This window comes from Lepisosteus oculatus, chromosome 26, assembly GCF_040954835.1.
Source record: "Lepisosteus oculatus isolate fLepOcu1 chromosome 26, fLepOcu1.hap2, whole genome shotgun sequence".
Lineage (NCBI taxonomy): Eukaryota > Metazoa > Chordata > Actinopteri > Semionotiformes > Lepisosteidae > Lepisosteus > Lepisosteus oculatus.
The window spans coordinates 2,236,119-2,260,300 of NC_090721.1; the positions used below are offsets into that span (position 1 = coordinate 2,236,119).

Consider the following 24,182-nt stretch of genomic DNA (forward strand, 5'->3'; position numbering starts at 1 on the left):
GCTTTATAACAATGCAAATGAGAATTTTTTTTTCTCTTGTAAAAAAAAAAGAAAGAAAAAAATTTGTTTTGAATAAACTTTTTGTTATCTCTACCCTCCTATTCCCTGGGTATAACTAACAGATGTTTTCATTTCAAAGGGAAAAAAACCCTCTACAAATCAAATGATAGCTTCTCAGCTAAAACAAAACAAAAACACAAATTCAAAAGAGAAAATAAAGATAAATCAACTTGTCACCACTCAATTGAGCAGTTGTGACTTGAACAAACAAGATATGTACCACTGCTTCACCTTTCCCGTTCTCCTTGACAGTGATGACACTTTAAAGAATTTGAAGAGGCAAAGCTTTGTAGGTTAAGCACAGATAAGAATGTGAAATTCTCTTAGGTTTCAGGTTACAAGGAAGTATCTCTACTTACTTAAATTAGAAGTGCATTGACTAAACTATAATTTCCTTGTAATTACATGTGTTGTGCAAGAAGATTGTGTAATTTCATATTAGTTAAACAAGTAATAACACAAGTTTATATATGCCAGGGTAGACTATATGTTTGTACTGTAGATTATACATTTGTAAATAATTAATTTAAGTAGCCATCTATAATTAGAACATGTTCATCTCCACCAGGGGGCACACAAGGTCACACTGTGTGATAGTGTACATTTGGTCCTTTCAGGAGTGTTTTGTTTTGGAAATGACAGGGTTCCGCTGACATTTACAAATCAGATAAAACTGATTAACAGAGCACAGAAATGTGGAAGAACACTGAATCGGAAGAAAACATTTGAAGATTCTGAAAGGAGAAATAGGTGTTTAAGTTTATGTTCCCTTTAATTTGTGTAATTTGAGTATAATGTTGATTTTTTTTTTAGTCTGAGTGTGAGTCTGGTTACTTTCTTTTGACCTGCCTCTAGAGCAGCAATATCTCTGTTGTAGCATCATCCTTCCTGAGCATGTTAGAAACTTCCCTTTAATGAGAAAAAAAAATAAAGGAAACACCTTTCATATGAATGTGCTAAACACAATATGGTAGTTTCATGTAACACCATTTTACATGAAATATTTTGTAGCAACACCCAATGTTTTTTAACATTCCTTAAATTTGCGTTAACTTCCTTATTTTTCTTTAATTCCTCTCTATATTTCCCTTTCTAATTTCTCATTAATTTCTAATCTCGCACCAATATCTGATCTGGGAGGCTCTTGGTACCACAATACTTAACACAAAATGCTAATTTTCCACTACTCTCATAGCTATTTGAGCTCTTTTGCTACCATCCAAGCTTTCTTTTTTATTTGATTCTGATGCCTCAGTGTGATAATGTATTACATTCCTTTTCACTGAACATTATGATTAAGCAATGCCAAGGGGAATACTTTTATGATTAGGATTATTTTTACTTCAACATTCATTGCTTTCTATGGTTTTTTTTTTCTTTCAAAAATCTTTTTTGCAGACATATTGTACACTTACAGGATATCTTCCCTGAGTAACATTGTGTAAAGAAATGTGAATTGCAACAGATGAAAAAGCTTTTTCTCTTTCCCCTCTTCTTTTATTTTCTTAATATGATCATCATTAAGCCTACATTTAAGAATACAACATTTCTTTCTGCCTTTAAATTGTCCAGAAGCCACCCACTCACTAAGCAAAGACTCTTGCAGCAAAGCTAAGTTTCCATCTGGTCCTGCTCATCATGTTTAATTGCACATTTTAAAATATTATTGCCTTAATATACTCTTTATTCAATAGATTATTTCACCCTCCAAAGCTACTGCTGTAAGCTGTTTTTTATAAAAGTATTCACCTTCAGTATGTACTCATTAATAAAGGTCAATGAGAGAATCTGGGCTTTAAGCCATTCATTTAGAACCACACAGAAAGAAAGATTACAATAGAGGGTACAGCGCACAGCTTTTTTTTTCCTGTTAATGAAACCCAGAGGAAAGCTCATTCTTTTCTTCCCTAGATCCCTTTTTCTTTATTCTGCACTAATTGCATGATCATTGTAGTTTTTATGAGGAACAAAGGACAGAAATGATGTTACTATTGTGAGCCAAAGCTATGAGAAACCGGGAGAAAAAAAGACCAATATCCCTAGTAAAAGCCATGTGTTCCCTGGGTCCATCAGGCACGGCTGGCAAATGGCAAGCATTCAGGGCATCATTAGATGTCTCTGTGCTGTGAGACACAGCTGTGTCTGCAATGTATTCCTCATTCTGCGGAGCATACCGAGGCAACAAAACCCTGGTCCCATCTAGAAACAAAGCAGAGACAAAGACTTCAGATTAGATGTGCAAAATGCAATGTATATCTTAAAAAAAACCAATAACAGTACATTAAGTTTTACCTGGGGGAAAAAGTATTCAAGAGTGACATGGTGACGGTGACCTGGGTGCTGTCTGTGTGGAGTTTGGATACATGTGTTCATACATGTGGGTTTGCTCCAGGTTCTTACGTTTCCCTCCTAAGGTCCAAATAGTGGAGACTAGCTTCTGGAATCTCCAGTTCACAGAGTAAATATTTAGTAAAAATACTCAATGTCCAGTTACATGCCGGTTGCCCTTGATTATGGAACAGTACATGCTGTGACATTACCAATAAAAAAACAGTTACTAACTGTACCCTGAAAATGAATTTGTAATATTTCTATATCACATGATTTTACAGCTACTCAACTAAACATACTGTATATGCATATTTACTTTTACTGGAAGTTCTGCATTTGAAGCCTTTCTGTTTATAGGCTTAATTTTCCCATTGGTAAGACAGAATTTTGTGTTAAACAGAATCCTAAATAGTCCTGCTAATGTATTTCTAGAAATTGTAATATTGGTAATCATAATATTCTTTTTGAAGTATGCATTAATCGCAAAATACTATTTGCATTAAAATGTATAAAGATCTTTTCCTCCACATCTTGTGGCTTAGAATTAATTGAAGTCCATAAAAAGTTTTTTTTTTAAATCTCAAAAGCAACACAAAATTGAATGTTTGGCTTAGTTTCTGCTTTGAATTAAATAAAACTCAATACTAGAATGCTGTGCAGCAACTACTATTATGATATTCAAAATTAAGTTATTTTGTTTGCTGTTTGCCAAGGCTGAAATAAATCACAGCACTGCCTTTAAACACATAAAGATGTACAGTCTTATAAGACCCGTAATCTCCTGGCAAATTCCAAATCCATTCATCACTCTTTGCAGTAGTTAAAATGCAGTTTCTTTCTAACACGTACAGCAGTGATCTAACATGTACAGCAATGAAATCTGCTGAAAATGCCACTGCTACAAATCAAATTCATATCACAAAAAATGATTTGGCTCATTGGAAGTGTTCCTTAGAATTACTTTGCCCTCTAAGAGAGAACCCCTGTGCTTTTAACAGGCGCTTACAAAGGCAGAAGTCATTTGTACTTTTTAAAATTGATCTGGTGACTTTCACCACAGGAATACCGAATTCACATCCACTGTAGCTTAGGTCACGGTACGCAAGGCAGTTTTTAGGTAGTTAATCCATTTAAATGCAAGGTAATTTGAAAACACAGCTGTTTTATAACATCATGACAGTCCTTTTATTAGAACAACAAGCTCATTACCAGTGAGAACAGTTTTCTGACTGCAAGCCTGACCTTGGGCTGAATTCTTTACAAAGCTGAATGCCTAAAACAGTAATAAACTAAATTGTTTAGAGATGGAAGTGACAAGGTGGTAAAGTCATGTAAATAGTTCTAATTGCCTTCATAATAGTTTTTACCATTTATCTGTGTATGAAAGGTCCAGGATATGTAATAACCTGTTATCCTTTTGGTGCACAACTAGTACTGAGTCAGATTTAGTAAACCAGCCGACAATTGAATGTTCAATTAGAAAACTGGTGGAGGTGCTGGTACAGGACAATGACTCATCTTGGAACATTGCAATCTAGTATCTGAAAACCTCTGTTAATCATACTAGCCTATAAAAGGCTCTTGCCTGTGTTCTGACAAATGAGAAGGGAGTAATTGGAAAAAATCTGTTATATTCCAAAGCAAATGCTCCCAGATGATCCTTTCACAGAAATATTCTACAGTTTCCATAAAACCTTGCACTTAAAGGTGCTCACAAACTGTCTAAAAGACATGTGCTAATGTGTTTCGTCTTGTACTGTAGGTGTCTCTTTTGTACTGGCTGGGAGGTAATAAGCAGAGTTTTGTTATCTTATCACTGTAACACACTACAACACAACATAAACCTCATTCCTGGTTCTTCTGCTTTGCTTCTGTGCTGCCACATCTCAACCCTCAGGGTATGCCATTTCCAAAGAAGAATTGCACTTTCCTTACATGATCTCTCCAGTGTCAAACTGTGAAAGAGAAAATTACTTTTCAGCTTTAGCTTCTTTACAGAAATTAATTGCATTTTACCTTTAAATATTCATAACACAGGTGAGATATTTTCCTATTTGATCTGGAGACAGCAAGAAGACCTACTGGATCATCCTGCTCAGACAGCCACATCTAAAGAATATTTCAAATATTCTGATACTAGTACTAATATTTCCCAGTTTGTTGGCGTGACATTTCGGCAGGGTTAAAATGTATTCCTAGAGCTGCTTTAATTGCATCACCACAGGCACTTCGAAAGATTTAAAAAGTACACTTCCAGTTCAGAGGTTTTCTTTAAGCTTTTATTTAACCATGACCAAATGAATAATTCTTGAGATGAACCAGTCTCAAATAATCTTGGATTAATATATTTTCAGTAGTTCGGTTAGATCCTAATGAATGCAATAGAGGAAGAAGTATGTGGAGCATATTTGGCGTGACTCACCCAGCTGAGGGTAATGGCAGTCTAGCCGTGAGGATAGGCTGCACAAACCCCCCTCACTTTTGCAAGGGTGTAGATGGGAATAGAGAAATACACCACAGGAAATCCTGAGTCTGAGATTTAATAATGTAAGCGAGCAGAGGTGTGAGAGATTAGGATTGAACGTTCCTCCTCAACCTCTGTAATAAGCAGTAGTCTAATTAAATATTTAATCTCATCTACATTATTTTAGTTTTGTATTTTCCATTTATTACATTTTCTGTAAGGTGGAGTCTTTGATGTCCAATTCTGCTTTATCACTGCCATCTGCTACGCATAGTTTCTATTCCCTTTTTCTGTATTCTCTCTACCCACCCAGTTAAGAAACATGAATCATTTTGCGGTCGGGTTGCGGAGTAGCCGAAGCCTATCTCGGCAAGCAACGGACACAAGGCAGGATACACCTTGTACAAGATGCCAGTCCATCACAGGGCAGACACAGACACACACACACAGAGGGTCAAATTCCCAGAAGCCAGTTAACCTGCCAGCATGTCTTTGGACTGTGGGAGGAAACTGAAGGACCTGGAGGAAACCCACGTGAACATGGAGAAAACATACACCTCCAGGCAGAAAGCAATCCAGGTCTGGAACTGAGCCCAGGGCCCCAAAGCTACTGTATGCTGACCACTATGTCTCCATGCTGCCCACTATCAAAACAAAGAGGTACAGGTAGATTTGGCTTAATGTGCTTGTATGAAGATGAGACCTCTGGCCATAGGACACACTGTGGACACCCATGCAGAGATGTGGAGATTAAGTTGCATGAGACAAAACACAAAAACAGGATTTGCCTATGATATATATACTGTAGCTTTCGGGACTAGAAGAGAGGAATGATATTGATTTAGAAAAAGTGGGGCAAAAGCGGCTTGGTTGTCATCATCCCTCTAGAACTTCTGCTCAGAACGTCACTATATTCCTGCAGAACCCAATGTGTTAGGGAAATAAAAATAATTGACATTCCCCTTCTTTCAAAAAATCAAAGTCCATTAGATGGATAGGGCCTTTAATTTTAAAATTAGTTTAATATGTCACCTGAAATATAGCACCTCCTAAAGTACTTTGCTATAAGCTATAAAAATAATAAGGTTGACCTTTTGAGGCACTTGCTCAATGATTAAAGTATGATGTCATATACATTGCAAATATAGGCTTCAGTTAACCTCCAAGCCACACAGTTTGACAGTTTCACTAGGTAATAATAAAGGATCACAATGACATTTTAATGCCATTTTCCCATGAAAGAGGTAACCAATGTAGACAGACCTATGAAACAAAGAGTATCTTCCATGTATGACACACATGCCAAAAAGAAATACTTGACTCATCTCGCTTGTTGTATAAACCTCTGTCACAAAAAAAGGACAGGAAAAATGTTACTAAATTAGGCAACAACATAATCAATGATCAGTGACCTATTTAGAGTCTGGCAAGAAGGTTAAGATGATGCTTTCAAAACTATTTTGTACCTGTGTATATGTATTGTGAGCTTAACTTATAAGCTCTGATGGATAAAAAAATGACATTGAGCATCTATAATGCATGGCCAAATGCACTTCTTCTGGCCCGTTGAACCGCACTTCTTCAAAAGCTGTCCCTAAAAAACAAATGAGGATACATTTGTTAGATTTTATAACGATTTTCTTCTTTCGTAATTGATGTGAAGCTTGGTAGGTCCATGCTTACAAACTGAATGCATGTTCTCAAGAATCAATTGCATAAAAGCATGTTTCTAGCTTACAGTATATTTCTTCATTTGGGAGTCCTAGTACTGTTATGCATACTAAATAAATGATTTAATTTGATTATGCATATATAATTATTAATGCAATTATCACTTGATTATTTAAAGTCCTCTAATGCTATAATGTTACTATAGCCCTGACCTGTTTATAGTGGTTAAAGATGATGCTTACAGTGAATTTGTGCTTTATGAAGCAGAAAAATGTATTATACATCAACTGCATTACTGTAGCTGTTCTTCTAGAAAGATACATCCATACTGTGTGCTGTGTATGACATTTTCCCACTCCAGATCTCCAGCACCGAACTGTCAAATCTGTAGAGGGCTGAGGGGGGACAGCAGGTAATACTGTCCATATACAGTACAATACAGTACTTTTCAGTCAACCTAAAACTTCAGCTAAAAGTACAGTATTTAGGATATCTCTAGTATATAAAGTACTCTTCATCTGTTTATTTCCAGGTCTCTGGAACAGAAAGTTATTTCAATTTTCTGAATGTCTTTTTTCTTGAATCAAAAAGCACTCTCCTTTTCACGTTATAAAAAGCAGGAAAACCAATCCTTTGTTAGTTTAACCTTTAAATGTAGTCTACATTTTCTTTTAAAAATCATCCACAAAGCTATAGATTTTCTGCATATTTATAGTTAGAGATGTGCCTTTTTGCCTTTCAGAAAATGGAAAGGCTCTATGGGCTGTGTTTTTTTTTTAGAAAATCAATAGCAATTTTGTAGTTGTTGTTACATTGTGTGGGGACAGTAATTGCATTCTAATGCACTAGACACAAACATTCTATTGAACATGTGTCTCGGCAGAAAATTCATTTAACTAATGAAATACACAAAGAAAAAGAAGCCTTAACAGTAAGGAAGATACTATAATGGTATGGCAAAATAAAAACATCTACTTAAGGGATAATGGGAATTGTGGGGTTTCATTTAGTTAACATTTTCTACTTCATTGTGCCTGTTTAGGTCATGTTATGCATGCTGTGACAGACCAAGTGCCAGTTTGATTAGATGGCGCTGGTCTGGACAACAGATTCCCAGTGGCAGTGACTGACTGATTCATTGTCATGAGAATACTGATACACCTATTGCTTTCAATGTGCAGTCAATCAACCTCTTCTCCAGCTCTACAGGTTTTATACTTGCAAATGGGGAGATTAGACTTCGTTGTGGAGACTGAGAGATAGTTAGCCATAGAGACTCCCTCAGATGTCAGGGAGGAGAATCATGAGCTGCACTCTTTTGTCTTGAGCAAATCCCCTGTGTTCTTATTTTTTAAAAGCGACTGACTTCCTCTCTGAATTTGTAAGGCTGTCAAGGTCCAAGCCTGCTATACATAGATTATACCTCAACCTCTAGGACCAAAAGCGTGTAAAATCCAATACACTGAGGTTCAACAGATACAGGAATAAATGTAACTACTTCCAGTAGAAGTTCCTCAGGCAAAATTAAATCAGGCTCTCTTCATTATTCACCAGTCTTCAAGTCCACTTTCCTGACCTTTGATGCTGTTAACCATATACTGTTCAAATGGTGATGAGCTTAGAATATAGTTACATCATTATTAGAATTTTGAGTGCTTAGCATGGCGCCAACCGTCTGCACTAATACTGTGCTACAATGCTCTTACCATTAAAAAGTAATAGGACAAAAATAAAACTAAAATCTCCTTCTGTGGAATTTATGTCTTTAATATTGTTTTGCTACCCAACCCTAAAGCACCAAAGGGCTCCACTGAATCGATCATGCACTCACTTCTCGCTGTAAAGGTGCTCTTCCACTGAGACTTGAAGGGCCTGCTGATTACTGCATCAATTACAGGCACTCCTCACTCTTATGCGCTTTAATCTGCCATTTACAGAGCCATAAGCCCTCCTTCCATCTGAGGAATATAAATTAGCTTTGATTGCACAGGCAGAGATATTGTTTTACAATATATAGAGCCAAGGCAGAATGGCAAACATTGGTTACAGTTGTTAATTCCACATAAATGGAGTCCTCTCGACTGTGTTTCTATAATCATCCCTGCTGCCTGTAATGAAAATGACTGCAATTCAATCCCTTGAATGGGCCCTGCTTTATTACAATTTACTTTTAGTCTGATTAAAATATATGTCTGTGTCTGAATGGAACAGCTAGAAAAAAATCAGTTGTGCTTAAACTAGCTTTTTTACAACAAAATGTGTCTGGTATACTTAAAACTCCTGTCTCGGCATTAACACAGTGAGAAATTCCACCTTTGCTTTATAGTTGACCATGTGGCACAATTAGTTTTTTTTTAACTCTGTGCACCTCGAGAGAGTTTTGTTACAGGTGCTGGGAGGTCTACACTGGGCACCTCTGTAGAGAATAGCTAAACCCCAGGCTGATTAAAGGTGCCATATAAATGTTAAACACGTTCTGCGGGACATCCTTTACCTTACTGACCCTTTCAGTTGCAAATCTTGAAGTTATATAAGCCTCGAGTCTTTATCTTCCCAGTAGACAGTGTGTTACTATTAATCTGCTGCTCCCCAAATGGAATTTATTTTGACTTTTCGTAGCTCTCTGATCCCAGGGTTTTTATTTCTTGAAATACCTGGTAAACTCAATCCACAACTTCTGTGCCCTTATACAGTAACAATCCACACTCATACTTCAGATCAGGAAAGATGCTTTTCGGAGACACCAAAGACAGTCTTTCGGTGCGGTAAATGATTTGGAAACCTTTTAAAAGGCAATGTGACTATAAAGTATATATTGTATACATAACCTTACTAATGGAAAAAAGCAGGCTTTGGTAACTTATATGGAGGTTAAAGGTTGATCTACAAAAATAACAATAAGACTACAATTAACACTATGCAATATCTGTCAACAATGTATAATTGTTGTAGGAAGTTCAAAATGAATGATTAACAGAACTTTTAAGATAATTATAAACATATTTTATTATTATATTGTAATGTTCATTCTTTCAATAACTGCTATGATCTGTACACCCATTCCATTCTCCTAGGAGAGAAGCAGACTAGGCTGTAGGTCGAGACATGTTAGAAGTCAGTAATTATGCATGACATCAGTAACCCAGCTATGGCAATTTACTACATGAAACATTCACTATATTGCAGCTGTACATTGTTCAAATAAAATTATAGATTGGCAGCTCAAGTGGTGAATTCATTTGTCAGCTGGTGAAGTTATGGGGACATAGGAAACTTAACTGAGGAAGACTCTCCCATAAAATTAGTGTGTTCTGGAATTTATCACATACAGTAGAAAGGGTCCATTCCTGAAGTGAAGCATGGACAGTAGAGTAGAGAAATAAAGGGTTGTGTCTCATCATTTCTGGGACATGTCTAAAGAGATGTACAATAATGGGGCAGGATTGTGGAACAATTTTTATCATTGCTGCCTCATAGTGCAGGGGCCTTGGGTTCAATTCCTGGGAGATGTGGTACGTGCTACATGGTATGTGCTAGCTGGTAGGTTAATTGGACATACTGGTAGGTTAACTGACTTGTGCGTGTTTGTGTCTTTGTGTGCCCTGTGATGGACTGGCATCCTGTCCACTGAGTGGCTCCTGCTCCCATGCAATCCTATACTAGAAAATACAGTTAGAAAATGGATGAACGAATGGATGTCCAGTCATAGAAATATCCAGGCAAAACTATTCACATTCACAATATAGATCATCTATAATTTTTTTTTTAACCATGGAAGAAGAAAGAATAATAATAAGCATACTATTAAATGCATTTCAATAAAACAAGACAAAAAGATCTTGGATATGACCCAGTGGTGAAAAATTATTTTTAAAGAAAATGTGCAGCACGTAACATGAAAGGCACTGCCATTCAGTCAGAAACTAATTCCCTTTATCAATGTCTCTTTAGAAGAATCCTAATAATAAAACCTTTGTCAGACAGCTCACTCTTTTGACCTTTTCTTATGAGTGTATCCTGTACTTCAAAGTGCAGAGTAAATCTTGCTGAGACTTATACAGTATATGAGGTCCTTTAAAACAACTACTGTAGGTGACTTCAGGGCAAAAAAGGACAATGATTCTTTATTTTAAAAGGGGTAAATGGTGATAGATAGAATCCATTCATGGCTAAAATTGGAAGTTTTGGTGTCTAATATAGGTAAACAAGGAGTCTTGTGATGCGCTATTTTCTTAATCCTGGATAGTAGGGCTGTGTTAAAAGCCTCTTTCTTGAAAGTGGATGCAGAATCGCTCACATATATCGTAACATCTATCATAATAGCCAAATAGAGTATATCTACCTTGTTTTATGTTCTGCTGTTGTGCTATGCATTCAAGGTCTTTGAGTATTTGTAAGATCATTGAACATTTGCATTGATTACCATTGAAAAAAACTATAACTATTTGCTTTAACTAGTGGTACTATGACACAATTGTGCAGCAGATTGTAATCTGAATGAATAAGACAAAGGCAAAATACATTCAAGAATAATGTTAAAAACCGAGACGGCTAATATTGTTTTCAAGCTATGAAAAATTAATTTTCTGCCAACTTAGTTTTATTGTTCTAACTGAAATGAAAAATGATTCCTTTCCAAGCTCAATAAAAAAAGGAATACAGTAAGTTTGTGTTTGGTCTCTAGACCTGGCATTTTTCCAGGGCTTTCTGGAGTAAAACAAAGGAAAGGAAGCAAAGATCATCAATTTGTTTCATAATGAGAAGCATCTTCCTATTCAGATTAATAATTGGATCAGAAAAGAAATGTGACTGCAGCTTATGTGCTGAAAAACTTGAAAAGGATAAAAACTGAAAACAAGCGTTTTTTCTAGCAGGTCCACAGAGTTTCAACTTCTTGTGCATCATAGACAAGTATCGTAGACTGTTTTGACTTTAATATCTATGCATTATAATGAATTTTACATATAGAATAAATATATGTGGTATGCTTAATGAATATTTGGTGGTTCAGACAAACCCATAATGGAGAAGAGGTGTAACTTAAATTAGTGATCTTTATCAGACTACCCACAATTTAATGAGGAATGAGCCAGGGTGCTACTACAAGAGCAAAGAGGGGGTGGAGATAGTGCAAAATGATAGCACATCAAGTAAACAAGAAAAGAGTTATTTACATACTGTATATTCCGTCAGAAGTGGGTGAGATGCAGGTGTGACCTCCAAATCTTTCAGTTTACACTCTAGTTCATATTTCAATTTTTTTAGCTTTTTTGGTACTACTTACCTGGCTAAGGTGAACAACAACCTTTTTTTGTAAGGATAGAACTGTTGGAAAGCCCAAAAGCAGTGAAAGAGTCCCCATAACACATGCGAGCCAGTGAGCGGGTCATTCAGCAGTATGCCTTCCCGAAATCCACGTTTGAATACCTGGCTTTCCACGGGAAGTCACTCCCGGCATCCGTTACAGAATGTTGAACTTTTTTTTTTTTTGGCCCCATGTGCAGTTTTTTTATTTTTTTTGTTATCGGGTTTTTTGTTGTTACTTTTGTTTTACTCTTGGTGTTTGGTTTACTCACTTCCTGGTTTCCACGTTTCCCTGGTTTCTCTGACCCCTGTTTCTCTGGCTTCTTGGTTCCTATCTGTTGTGTGTCTTTCTCTTGTGGTTTGTTGCCCTGGTCTCCCAGGTTTATTTTTGTTGTGTGTGCTTTCTTACGTGTTTTGTCTGTTTTTTTTTGTCTCTTTACCCCAGAGCCCTGCCCGGCCCCCCCTTCCTCTACTCAATAAAGGTTTTTACCCCGGAGGAGGGGGTATCTCTCAGCAGTGGACTCCCAGAGGTTTCCTTTCAGTTAAATGAGGTATTTCCTCCCCCCAGTGCTGTGCAGCTCATCTGTTTTTTGGGCATCAGGAGCCGCCCGTGAAGGGGAGGGTACTGTCATGTTCTCTACAGCTAGAGGGCGCTCCTACTTTGTCCTGTTCCTAGTTTCCCTGTGCTTTGCTTGTCCTTCTGGTGTGTCTTTGTGTGGGGCTATATACTGTATTTCCTGGTCACCCTTTCCTCCTCGCTCTTTATTGCTCTCCTGGCCATTCCATCCAGCATCTGTGACATTGCTGAATGGTGAAGTGTACAACAGAGACAGCCAAAAGTCTCCAAAGAACTGAAGACAGGAGAAAATTATCACCTAACCTAGCCGGTGTTTTGACAAAGCAGTCCTTTAAACTCGCTCTGAAGCCCTTCAGCCATCAAATTTGGAAATTGTCCTCAAACCAAAAAAGTCGAGTTTGAAACAATCAAAACCACTGAGAAAGGCTCTTTAAAATTTATGTTCTTTAATAATGTGTCTTCTTTAGGCAAAAGCTCAATCAGCTGAAAAATGCTGTAAAAATTGTATTGGAATAGGTGTTCATTTCAGGACAGAGTAGGGTTTGGGTTGCAAGATCCACTGAATTTTGACTCCAGTTATACATCAATTGTAGACTGGTTACAGCAGGGCTTCTGAGACAGATAGCAGGATTACTAACATTATTAACATTACAGTACATCAATAACATAGGAAAGAATATTTTTAGCCCATAGATTCCCCGATAAAGGTGTCATGCCCATCCTGCTTGGAGGGCTACGGAGTAGGCTGGCTTTACCATGGCCATACTTCTTCTAAGGGCTTTGAGCCTATTGCTTGCAGAGATACGCCTCAGCTCCACCATGATCCTGCAACATTAGATATTTCTCTAAAGCCTTCTTTAAAGTCTGTTTTCAAATAAAAATATTTTATCTTATACAGTATTAGACAAAGGATACATTTTATATATATATTATATATAGCTAATGTATGTTAATTTGCGTTATTATTTTATTAGTATAAAAAGCATAGCTTTCTGGTTTTCTCAGGTCAACAAAACAAGGAAATATTAAAATGTTAATTTGCTATTAATTGCATATTAATAGCAATTATTAATTAGCTATACTTTTTTTTGTTAATTTTGGAGAAAAATGTAGATGAATGCCCTTTAATTTGTGCTACTTCCAAGACATAAAGGCAGTGAAACGCATTATAAAATGAGACCACAGTATCAAAGCTTTGGCTGAAAAGCCGATTTAAAGTACTTTTGTGTAATAAAGGGGTTCCAGTAAAAGATAATTTTCAGCAAAAGGCTCACATTAACTATTAGAGTAAAATATTCACTTTAGAAATTTATGTCTTCTTTAATGTGATTTCCATTACAAAGGCCTTGAATGAACAAATGATGAAATTAACTTAATAAGTCTTAAATCTCTACACTGAATATCAATGCTTTTTAGGGCTTGAGAAACAGAAGAGCTTGAAACTTTTAGAAGACAAAGAGAAGTGCATTTTATGGGAGGGTTATGTTTTCTTAGACTTTGTTAGATTACAATTCAAATGTATATTATTGGTCCTATTCTCCAAGGAACTATGGCACCGTTTTAGTTCACAGTCTAAGCAATATATAGTGTGTTGCTTTACTAAGAATGCAATCCAAAATGTACAAGCAACAGTATTTCTCTCCATGTGTTTGATGGTGTTAGAGGAAAGGAGTTTGGTTGTCTGTATTGTCAGGGAAGGAATATTTCTATGTTGGAAGTAGAACCAGTCATTTAAAAACACTACAGGAAGAATGTTTTTAAACTTAATGAGCCTTAACAACTGTCTGAGATGAAGGCAGGAACATCACCCTGCTGTTATGATTACAACAAACACAATAAAAAGGGAGAAATTAAAGTGAAACACACAGGTTATAGTGACTAGGCAGTTAAAAAGGAGGAAAAGAACAGAACAGAACTATGTCTGCTTATTGTGATGTAATAACAAAAGCATCAGGGCTATGTTTCACACACCGCTTTGCAATAATGAGCTAACAATCTCATAGTAAAGTACATGATACAATAGAATTCTATCGATAGATTTGATTGTAAACAATATTTCCTCACAGCCATAAAATTAACAAAGCGATAATGCCCCAACTGAAGAGACAGCCATCCAAAAATTAAACTGAAATAAATGAAATAATTTGCTCTGATTCTATAAATCCGGAGAAACCTTTTTTGCATTTTTCAGCAGTGCAGAACAAGTCTTTGTTTTCCTAAATTATAGGAAATGCTGTGAAAAGCAAAATGTTATTTAACAGACATTCAGGGGGAGATCAGATTATAATGTTTCACTTCTGCCCTGTATGTATAAATACTCTGAAAAACAACTCTATGCACATATTTTCAGTATGAGTCTATCTGTCAAAGACAGACATGTTTTACACTCAGCGTTACGAAGACCTTTATTGCGTTCCCCTCTTACAAGCCATTACTGGAGTCACTTTCTCACCTCTTTCCCACCTCAAATCTTCAGACACATTCTCTGTGCAAAACATCCAGCTGTGCTCCTGCCATGCTGTCTTCTTTTTTTCCAATTCTCCTGAAGCTGTCATCCCTCCCTGGAATTCTGCACAACCACTGTCACTTCTTTTCCCTTTTCCTTCCCCCTCTCTCTTCTCCTAATCCCATTTACTCTGCTCTCTCCTCCCTGTTCCTTTTTTTCTCTCAATTATGATCCAGCATGGTGATATCTCATTATATCAAATTACTTAATTTTCACAAATACATGGAAACGTATACTACACTAAATACACAATACAAATAAAGCAAAATCAGATCAAAATCTGATTTTGGCTTGATGCATTAGCTAGTCCTAGGTGGATGATTTCAGAACTGCTAGAAAAACTTTACCCGACTACATGTAAGAACTTCTAAACTTTAGAAAAACAGTTCAACCGAATGCTTTCGTGCAGATCAATTATCTTTGTGGAAAATGTGGTAAATTAATTGAAAAATATCACTGATTGAACTGAAACTCATATACAAGGAAAAGCATATTAAACAGCGGGTAAAATAAGCCAAATAAGCAATTAACTGCAAATGAATCATCATGGAACACCAGCAAAATGTACAAACTTAATCTATAACCATAAAGAAATAAAAAAACAAGCAAGTATTTTTTTTATTAAATACTGTCCTTTGCACATATAAGATCCTTTACGGACTTCATATTAATAGAACGCATCTTTAAAAAATACATTAATTTGTAATACCTCAAGCTTTCAAATTCCCACATTTTCCATAAATACGCAGACTAAGACAGATAAAATATATGAAATACAACAATAGGCCCATTAAGCCATAGGAGGAAACTTTGCATTGTAAAAACACTTTGATTTAGTTTGATTTGATTTAGTAAGCTAATAACTGTATTAACAGATTTGAGAATTCAGCACACAAACATTTCCACAGGAGTGTAAAACCAGAAAAAACGATTTACCTTTTGATTGCACAACTTATGGGGTATGGCTAAACTGTTGCTCGTTTATTTAAAAAATAAATGTAATCAAAAGACAAAATTTACATTTAAATAAGAAAAAAGTGATTGAATGGGGTTAAAAGGCAGCATTTTCTTACTAGCGGTTGGAGATTGCCTACCAAATTATGGAAATGGAAGAGAATTAGATCATTAACTTCAAATAAGAACACTGACACATCATTAGGCATTTTGTAATCACTTTAATTTGTGTATTTGCACACCAACAACATCAATTAGACGTTTTAAATAAGACGGTAATGAAGATTACAGATTGTCTTTGCTGCAGGGAGAAAAAAGTTTTGTTGCCTTTTCCATTTTGAAGTTTATACTGTATGGCAGAACCACACTTTTCTACACACACTAAGGAAAGCATGAAGCTGCTCCCTTTATAACCTGCATCAGAACATCTCTTAGATGCTAAACAGCTTTCCATTCAGTACTGAAGGTAACAAACAAACAAATTTGGGACCCCAAGATGAAACGGAACAAGTGAGTTCTATTGTATGTACTGTACAGTATGTAAGGAACAATACAATTGTTCAAAGTTTATAGGTGCAGAGCTCCAGTTTATATAGCAAACTTCTGCCATTTTTGACGCAAATTGTTACCATGGTAATGGGGGGGAGGTCATGTGTGTTTGGACATTCTCAAGACCTTGAACTCTCTGAATGGCCGGTCTCGTATTCCCAAAGCTAGGGAGTCTCTAGCTCGCACTTAAAATCTCTAATCAGTTAACTCCAAAGGTTTAGAAAGTTAAATAGCCGTGAAAAGTAACATTTTCTCATTTCACATTACAATTTAATAGTAAATAGAAGCAAATACAGGTGGTATATTGGTGTCTGTGTGGCCCTGGCCTGGTATGGTTGTATTTTTTTGTGCTCTGTGATGGACTGGAGTCTTGTCCAGGCTGCACCCTGCCTTGCACCTGTTGTTTGGCAGGAGAGGCTCCAGCTCCCCTCCAACCATGAATTGTGAAGAAGCAGTTAGAAAATGGATGGATAAAATGACATTCTAGTCCAAATGTTAAGGGCCTGACGTGTGGCAATCAAAAGATTTAGAAGGTTCATATTCAAGCCACTGCAGACCACACTGTGCATGCTATTTTCTTCCCAGAAAGAAAGCACATCACCAAAGTGTTCAGATACTGAGGATTGTCGACCTCCCCACCTGGGCAAAAATTTTTATTGAGATCAATAGCTGCAGTCGTTTAATTATGTTGAAAACCCCATTGTCATGGAGAGAATCTGACTTGTGTTTTTGACGGCCAAACTCCGAGCCCAGAATGTCTCAGTCATGATGTGCCATATTGCAAATGACAGCTGCATGTGAACACTTTAGTTTACAGAGGAAGAAAGAAATATGGCATAACACCTTCTGACTGCTAATTCAGCAGTTACAATCTCACATTTTTGTTTCATTTCACATTTTTGTCAAATAGAATTTGTGTGGAACAGCATGAGGCCATTATAAACATCTCAGTTACATTTATATTGCAACATGTGCGGAAACGTCTTGAATACGTGCATGAAGCAGTTATAGGGGGACTTTAAACTTTACTTTATTAGGTATAAAGATTGTGGAAGAAAAAGTGAAGAAACATAACTTTGATGCCTAGGAGCCATGTAAAAAAAGTGTTCCATTTTAAAATCAGTAACAAAACCTAACAGAAATAAAATTTCAGAAAGATATTACTAGCACGAATGTCAAGGCTCTATCACAATAGTCTGCCTTATCTCTTGACTGGATCATTGTAACCAACAAAAAAAATATTGTGAGCATTAGTAATCCAAGCAATGTGATTGTTTACTTTTTTGTAACGTGATAGTCCTCAAATGTAATTCTGCTGGAATTCTCACTCTGCCATCTCACACTGGAGCAAAGACACTGACAAATCAGCAACATTGTGTGAGTGTATAACTTTCTGAGCTTTAGGAGGGAAAAAAAATGTGGTCAGCAGGAGTTTTGAATACCAGAGGGGGAAAGCAAACTTTGGTATACAGATTTTTATTACCATCCAAAGGGAAATGCCTTGTGGAACTAGAGAGAGGCAAAATGATTAAAGTTTAATGCTGTGTTACAGCTTTTATTAAAATATCTCACAGTCACCATATCATTTCTATTGCGTTTGATGTTCACAGCACTCCTGGCTCAGATAAAATGGTATTCATTGGTATTTGTGTACTGTACTCACCCTAATCTGCTCATGAGAAGGGTTTGCTCCCCCCCCCCCCCCAAAAAAAAACAAAAAAACAGTTGGACAACAACACAGAAGTAAAGAATTTTAATTGAATCCTACTGTATTCATCTGAAGGATTAAAGCACAATTTCTGCTTTCCTAAAAAGCAAGGTTAATGTTAAATTCTAAATAATTTATATTGTGGATTTTAATCCTTTATTTAATAGTGTTTTAATGAAAATTCAAGAGGAATGACAGCAACCAAGTTCTCCCTTACCTCTCGGAACTTGTAATTCTCCATGATGTCACTTCCTGAAACACTATGAATGCCACAGTAAGCCTCTCTCTCTTGCTCCCCCTCCACCCCATCTTCACATCTGCAGCTACCCTGTAGTTCACTGCTCTCTGTATGGGGATGCTAGCTTCCTCTTCCTACAGCCAGCTGGATGGCTCTCTGCCAAGTGGATAAGCCATAGCTTCCCCTCCAATAACATTCCTGAATTTAATTTCTTACTGGGTGATACTGTTCCTTGTGAAATTAGTCAGTTAAGAACAAACCTTCATTTGCAAGCAACCAGTGGGGATCCCTTTATACAGCAAGGCATTTACTGGAGCAATATGAGCACATATTTTGCTATGGGGAACATCAGAGTGTGCCATCTGAGATTGGTGCCCGTAATCCTAATCACAACTGCACATTGACTGCCATGGAGATGTACTGTCACACATACTGTATAGTGCGACATGAAATACAGAGGTCTGAAATAAAACTTCTTACCTGTTTGGTCCCAAAGAAAGACAAGGAATATTTAGACCACAGTTTGATCTTTATGAATAATCTGTATGCCCAGGTGACAGACAGACCATGTGCACATCAATACTACTAAGTCAGACCATCCTCTGGCATAGAGCTCATGTAATATTTTCTGTATGAAGCCTGTGGTCCTCTAAACGTAAATACAGGATGTGGAGGGAATGGCAAGCCCTGTGCTTTCGCAGGTGTCTCTGAGAAGGACGTTTTTTCACTAAGGCGCATTGGACAGGAAGCCTTATGCGTTATTTTTCTCTGCTTCATACATTTTGAGCTTCATAACAAATTCTGGGATACCTCTCTGGTGAATGGAGTTTGTCATATACCTGTGCAGTAGACATTTCTTATAATACAGACAGGTAGTAATCCGCACAACTTTTTGGTATTTTTTTAAAAACACTGGGGTTAAATTCAAATTCAAATTATTAAGACACTTGTATCTCAATTGCATCCTACAGGAAATTAAGCACCTTATTTTTTAATATACTTTAGGAATCACAGATATTTTTTTTCTTTGCACAACCAATAAAATAGCAGAGCACAGTAAAAATCCAACATGATACCAACACCCGATTTATTGCTGAAATTATTTCATTATTAGTTAAATTATTAGTTCTAGTAAAAGAGTGGGCAAGGAAATTAAGAGTGGCTGAATGATGATTAGTTTCTTGTTTGTTGTCTTCTTTTTATAGGAAGCCTGCTCAACACAATTTATTAAAAATAATAATATGTGACAGTATACAGTAATTGAGGTGTCGTCCTCCTTTGGCAGATAATCTTAGAAATCAACTTATATTTCTGGTACAGAGCTATTAAAACATTTCTAAACTGCACTGTGTGAACTAAATTGGAACCTTTATGTGTTAGTAGTATAATTCAATGCAACCCAAAGACAGAAGATGCTTTCAAGCATTCTCGCAGTGGGAGCATTAGTAAAAGTAGCTTTTAGAAAATGAATTATAGATCCTTTTATTGTTCAGAAGAGTGGAAGTTAGGCATCTGCAATTATTGGATTATGCAGGAGGCCTCAAAACACGATAGAGAGAGTTCCATTCTTCACTTAAATACACACGAAGAGTTAAGGCAGATTTTGAGATTAAGGGTCTTTAAAAATAGTAACAATATAAAAATGATTCACTCACAAGTGCTAAGCAGTATTAATGTTAAGTATGAATAGGAGCTATATTCTATGACAAAGACTCAAAATGTTACGCCCAGGTGGGTCAGAGCTCCAGTCCTCGGTTTCCACGGGGACTGATGGCATTTGCATGAGAACATGACTCTGCCCGGCCCCACCCACACCCAGTATGGCAGGCTCTCTCAGTCACTTGCCACCAACTGATGAGCAATCAACCAGTGATTTAATCCCTGCTGGCCACTGCCTCAGTGCTCTGTTATTCTGGTGTGAGAAGAGCTCTTGCACTAAGAGTTCTGTTTAGCATACCAAAGCATCTTATTCCATGGTCTGCATTAACCAGTGCCTCTCTATGTTTTCTGAAATCCACACTGGGGTGGTGGCAGTCCTGTTATCTGGGTTCTTTTCGTCACCACTGGGCAGCACAACTGTTTGGTTTCTCCATACTGTAAGTCCTTCGTTTATCTCCATTGCCAGGCAACATTTCCATCCCCTGTGCTTGCAGATAAATCCTCAGCTGGCCGTGAGCTTTTCAACTCCAAGCCACGGCATAACACATACAGTAACACCCATCTCTGATTCTCTGGCTAAACCAGGTCTCCCGAGACTCATTAAATTAGGGGAATTAAATTGGTCTAATGAAGCTTCAGTTAGTTACATTTAACCTTTTTCTACAGGTCGAGTTCTAACATGCTTACAGTATACTGTATGTGGTTTGTGACACTTTTGGTCCCTCTCAAAGTGCTTTCATCAACAAAATTGACAGAACTACTATAGATCATGTGTTCCCAATCCTAGTGCTGGGGACCCACACCTACTGTTTTTCAGTGCAGCTGAGCTCTTTACTTAAATGAATCCTGAATGGAATTTTCAGGAAAAGCTGGAGTCTTCTTTTTTTATTTTTGTTTTGTTAGTTTTGTTTCTTAAGTGACTTAACAAACAAAATAGGTAAAAGGTAACCTGAAACTGAAGACAATTAAAGAGTAACAATTAAACCTTTACAGTAATTAGGTCTCTTAAGGGAATAATTATTTAATAAAATGCTCAGCTGCAATAAACACCAACAGGTGAGTGGGTGTCCAGGACTAGGACTGGGAACACCTGCCACAGATAGCTGTCTTTGTGACACTTTGTGACACTTAGGTACATAGTTCCTTTAACACTTTAGTTTATAGTCAAATATTTAATTCTCCCTGAAATTCTATGAGTCTGAGAGCAGAAATCTTGAAAGACTTCTCCACTGTTCTCTTTCATAGCTTTATAATGTCAGCAATCATCAAGAGATTTTTTCCCGCTTTCACAAAATGTGGCTATGCTAATTTCAAGTAATAAATGGATATTCTATGTTATATCTATTGTATACACACACTGTTAAACATAACTTGGATATTAGAGCAAACTGTATTTGTCCAATTAATAAATTGTTTTATTTTTCTAGTCCAAAATCGCATTTCAGACCACTAATTAGCCTCAGGTCATGGTTCAATGTTACTCATTATTGCCCAGAACATAAATCACAAGTTAATTACTTATGAATTGGAGTTTTGTTATGGAGGCCATGATGAGTCAGGCCCATACCCCCTATGTAGCTGTCAAAACTATCCCATCTCCCCCAGCTTTTTCCTTAGCAGTGGTCATATGAAGGCCTGGATGTAATGGATTAGTACAGTGGCCTTTCACATTGCCCTGACAAGTCATTTCTCATTCACAACTCTCTGTGACACAGCTAGTCTCTGGTACCTTTCCTCAGCTGGAAGCTAAGCAAGAAGCCCAACATCTGCACTCCTGACCCTGAACACAATGTGATATTCTGTTTTAACAAGGTGCACCACTGAGGATAGTGAACCCCGTGAGCCTCTGCAATTAAAATACTGTATAACCACTTCTGATATCCATGCTGTGCATTTTTAATAAGGTGTGTCCTGTTCGTTCATTAAAGCCTTTTTTTGTCCCTCCATATTTCACTTCATTCCACACAATTTCATTTCACCCTTCTGTGTAACAAGAGTCATCCTGGTTGTGTTTAACCAAAGATGTTCATACAGACACATGTCCGTCTTTACTATATGATGAATGAACATGTCCTTGATAGTGTCACAAAACATTTTCAGATGAATCTGCTGTCCTCATAAGAGTGCTTTTGCAAGTGGCTTCTAATCTGCACATACTGTACTTGTTTTCTCACAATGTAAATCCCTACAAGAGCCAACTACTTGAGATGTAATAGTGCATAACACAGGTGTAGTACTTGCTAGAAGGATCAGTCCTTATTCTTGTTCCCTGTTGAATCCAGAAAGAAGTGATGTACCTGTACTTTATATCTTGCAATAACCCCATGTAACTTGATGAGGCTGCATTCATACTTTATAAGTATTATTTTACAGGGACACAGCAATAGAACACACATTAAAAAAGTAAAGCAGAATAAGAACAGTGCATTCAATTTTAGTTCACTTTTCCCCAACAGGCACAGACCTACTCTACTATTCCTCTGAAATGCAGAATATGTTTTACAAGCACTATGAAACTAAACATGTTAATACTAATACTGGAAGTTGCTACAGTACTAAAATATAACTTCATTTAAAGTGAATTAATTCAAACACTCATTTTAAAAGAGCCATTTACTGTAGGTTTCCCCAAGCAAAGATGAATTATTTGCAACGTGTATGGAATATGAGTATTATTTGTGCCCTGAAACTTAATTAAAACTGACATTTTTGTCTGGGAACATTTATACCACAAATGCTTGTCATTGGATAAATGGCCATTAAAGGAAAATTTGTTTAAAAGGTGAACAAAATATACAACCTATCAACAGAAGGCGATTTAATGCAATTCAGGCTAATTTTATAATTAGTTATATTGTACATTATCTTTTGCTGTAATTTAATCATTTTGGGTTTATTTGAAAAGTAAAAACATTTAAATAGACTGCTCAGCTCTAAAGGGTATGCATGAATGAATTCATTTACAGTATGTTTTTCTCTACTTAGGCCTGCAACTATAATAGTTTTTTCTACAATCTATAATAATACTGTCATTTGTTCACATTTTCATGCTGCTGAGACTTTTTTAGTGGTTAGTTTATACAGTATCAGCTGCATTTATTACCATTGTTTAATGGAGAACTCCTCTTACACTAATAATGTTTTCTTCTCACTTTTCATAATTCATCTTACTGTATACTGTACTATAAATACTCGTAGCAACTATACTGACATGACAGACCTAGCTGTATAAACGCGTGATGAACAAAAGTGTGTGCTTTCTGTAGTTTATAACAAGTTTTGGGAGGAAGGTTAGATATTAATCTTGCACACTTCCGCTCTCCTATGTATGTCTTGTACCTAGGTCTTCCCTTCATGCATCTGTCTTGCATCCCTCCTACCACCCCATCTACACCCTTGGAGCAGCTCCTTAGCTCATTCCTCACTAGGAAGTGATGGAGGGTTTGGGCAGCCTCATACTCATGGGTAGACTCAGGTGAGATACAGTACATCCTTCTATTGCATTCATTAAGATCTAACTAAACTACACTTCTGCCCATTCTCCCCAGGGTCTCAATTTTAGTGTTAACCTCCTGTTCTTGTTCTGGATCCTTCTCCGGATTTTAACCCTGTCTTGTCTTGGATGGATCACCCGGTTTGGATTTTGGACTGTGCCCGGATTTCCTGTTTTGGACTTGTTAGCCTGCGCTCCCCCCTTGCACCTGATCACTACCTGCACCGCCCCCTGTTCACCCTTCCATTCCTGACTTAAAAAAAAATATTTTTCATTTATTTATTTTATTTAAATACAAAAAGGGAAAATACAACAAACGGGGGTATATACTGTACATGCAAATATACAGATGTCTCAACATGACACAACAAGGTAGCAACAAGTAAATGAAACAGGGGAAAAAGAAAAAAACAAAAACACACAAAAAAAAACAACCTATTTGTCCATAGTACAGAGGTTATGTGGTGTTAGGGGTTACATTACATTTTGTATGCTAAAAAACTTTTGTAGACCAACTCACCAGACTTATTTATTAAACTTTTCAGTGATTTAGAGTATAGCTTGAATGAGTCAGAAAATTCTTTATAGCTAATAGGATTCACAAATGTTACCATTGTATAGCCAAGAACAAACAGAGTGCCAGAAAGTTGTTGAACATGTGTTCAGTT

General features: G+C 36.8%; 1 long non-coding RNA gene across 1 annotated transcript in view; it reads left to right on the top strand.

Moving 5' to 3' along the window:
- LOC107079923 (uncharacterized) overlaps nt 1-23,930 on the top strand; it is a 36,743-nt gene extending 12,813 nt beyond the window's left edge. The window contains exon 4 of the long non-coding RNA XR_001480823.2: nt 23,365-23,930. This is a non-coding gene — a long non-coding RNA (uncharacterized lncRNA). The remainder of the gene's footprint in view (nt 1-23,364) is intronic.
- Nucleotides 23,931-24,182: the final 252 nt, after the last annotated feature.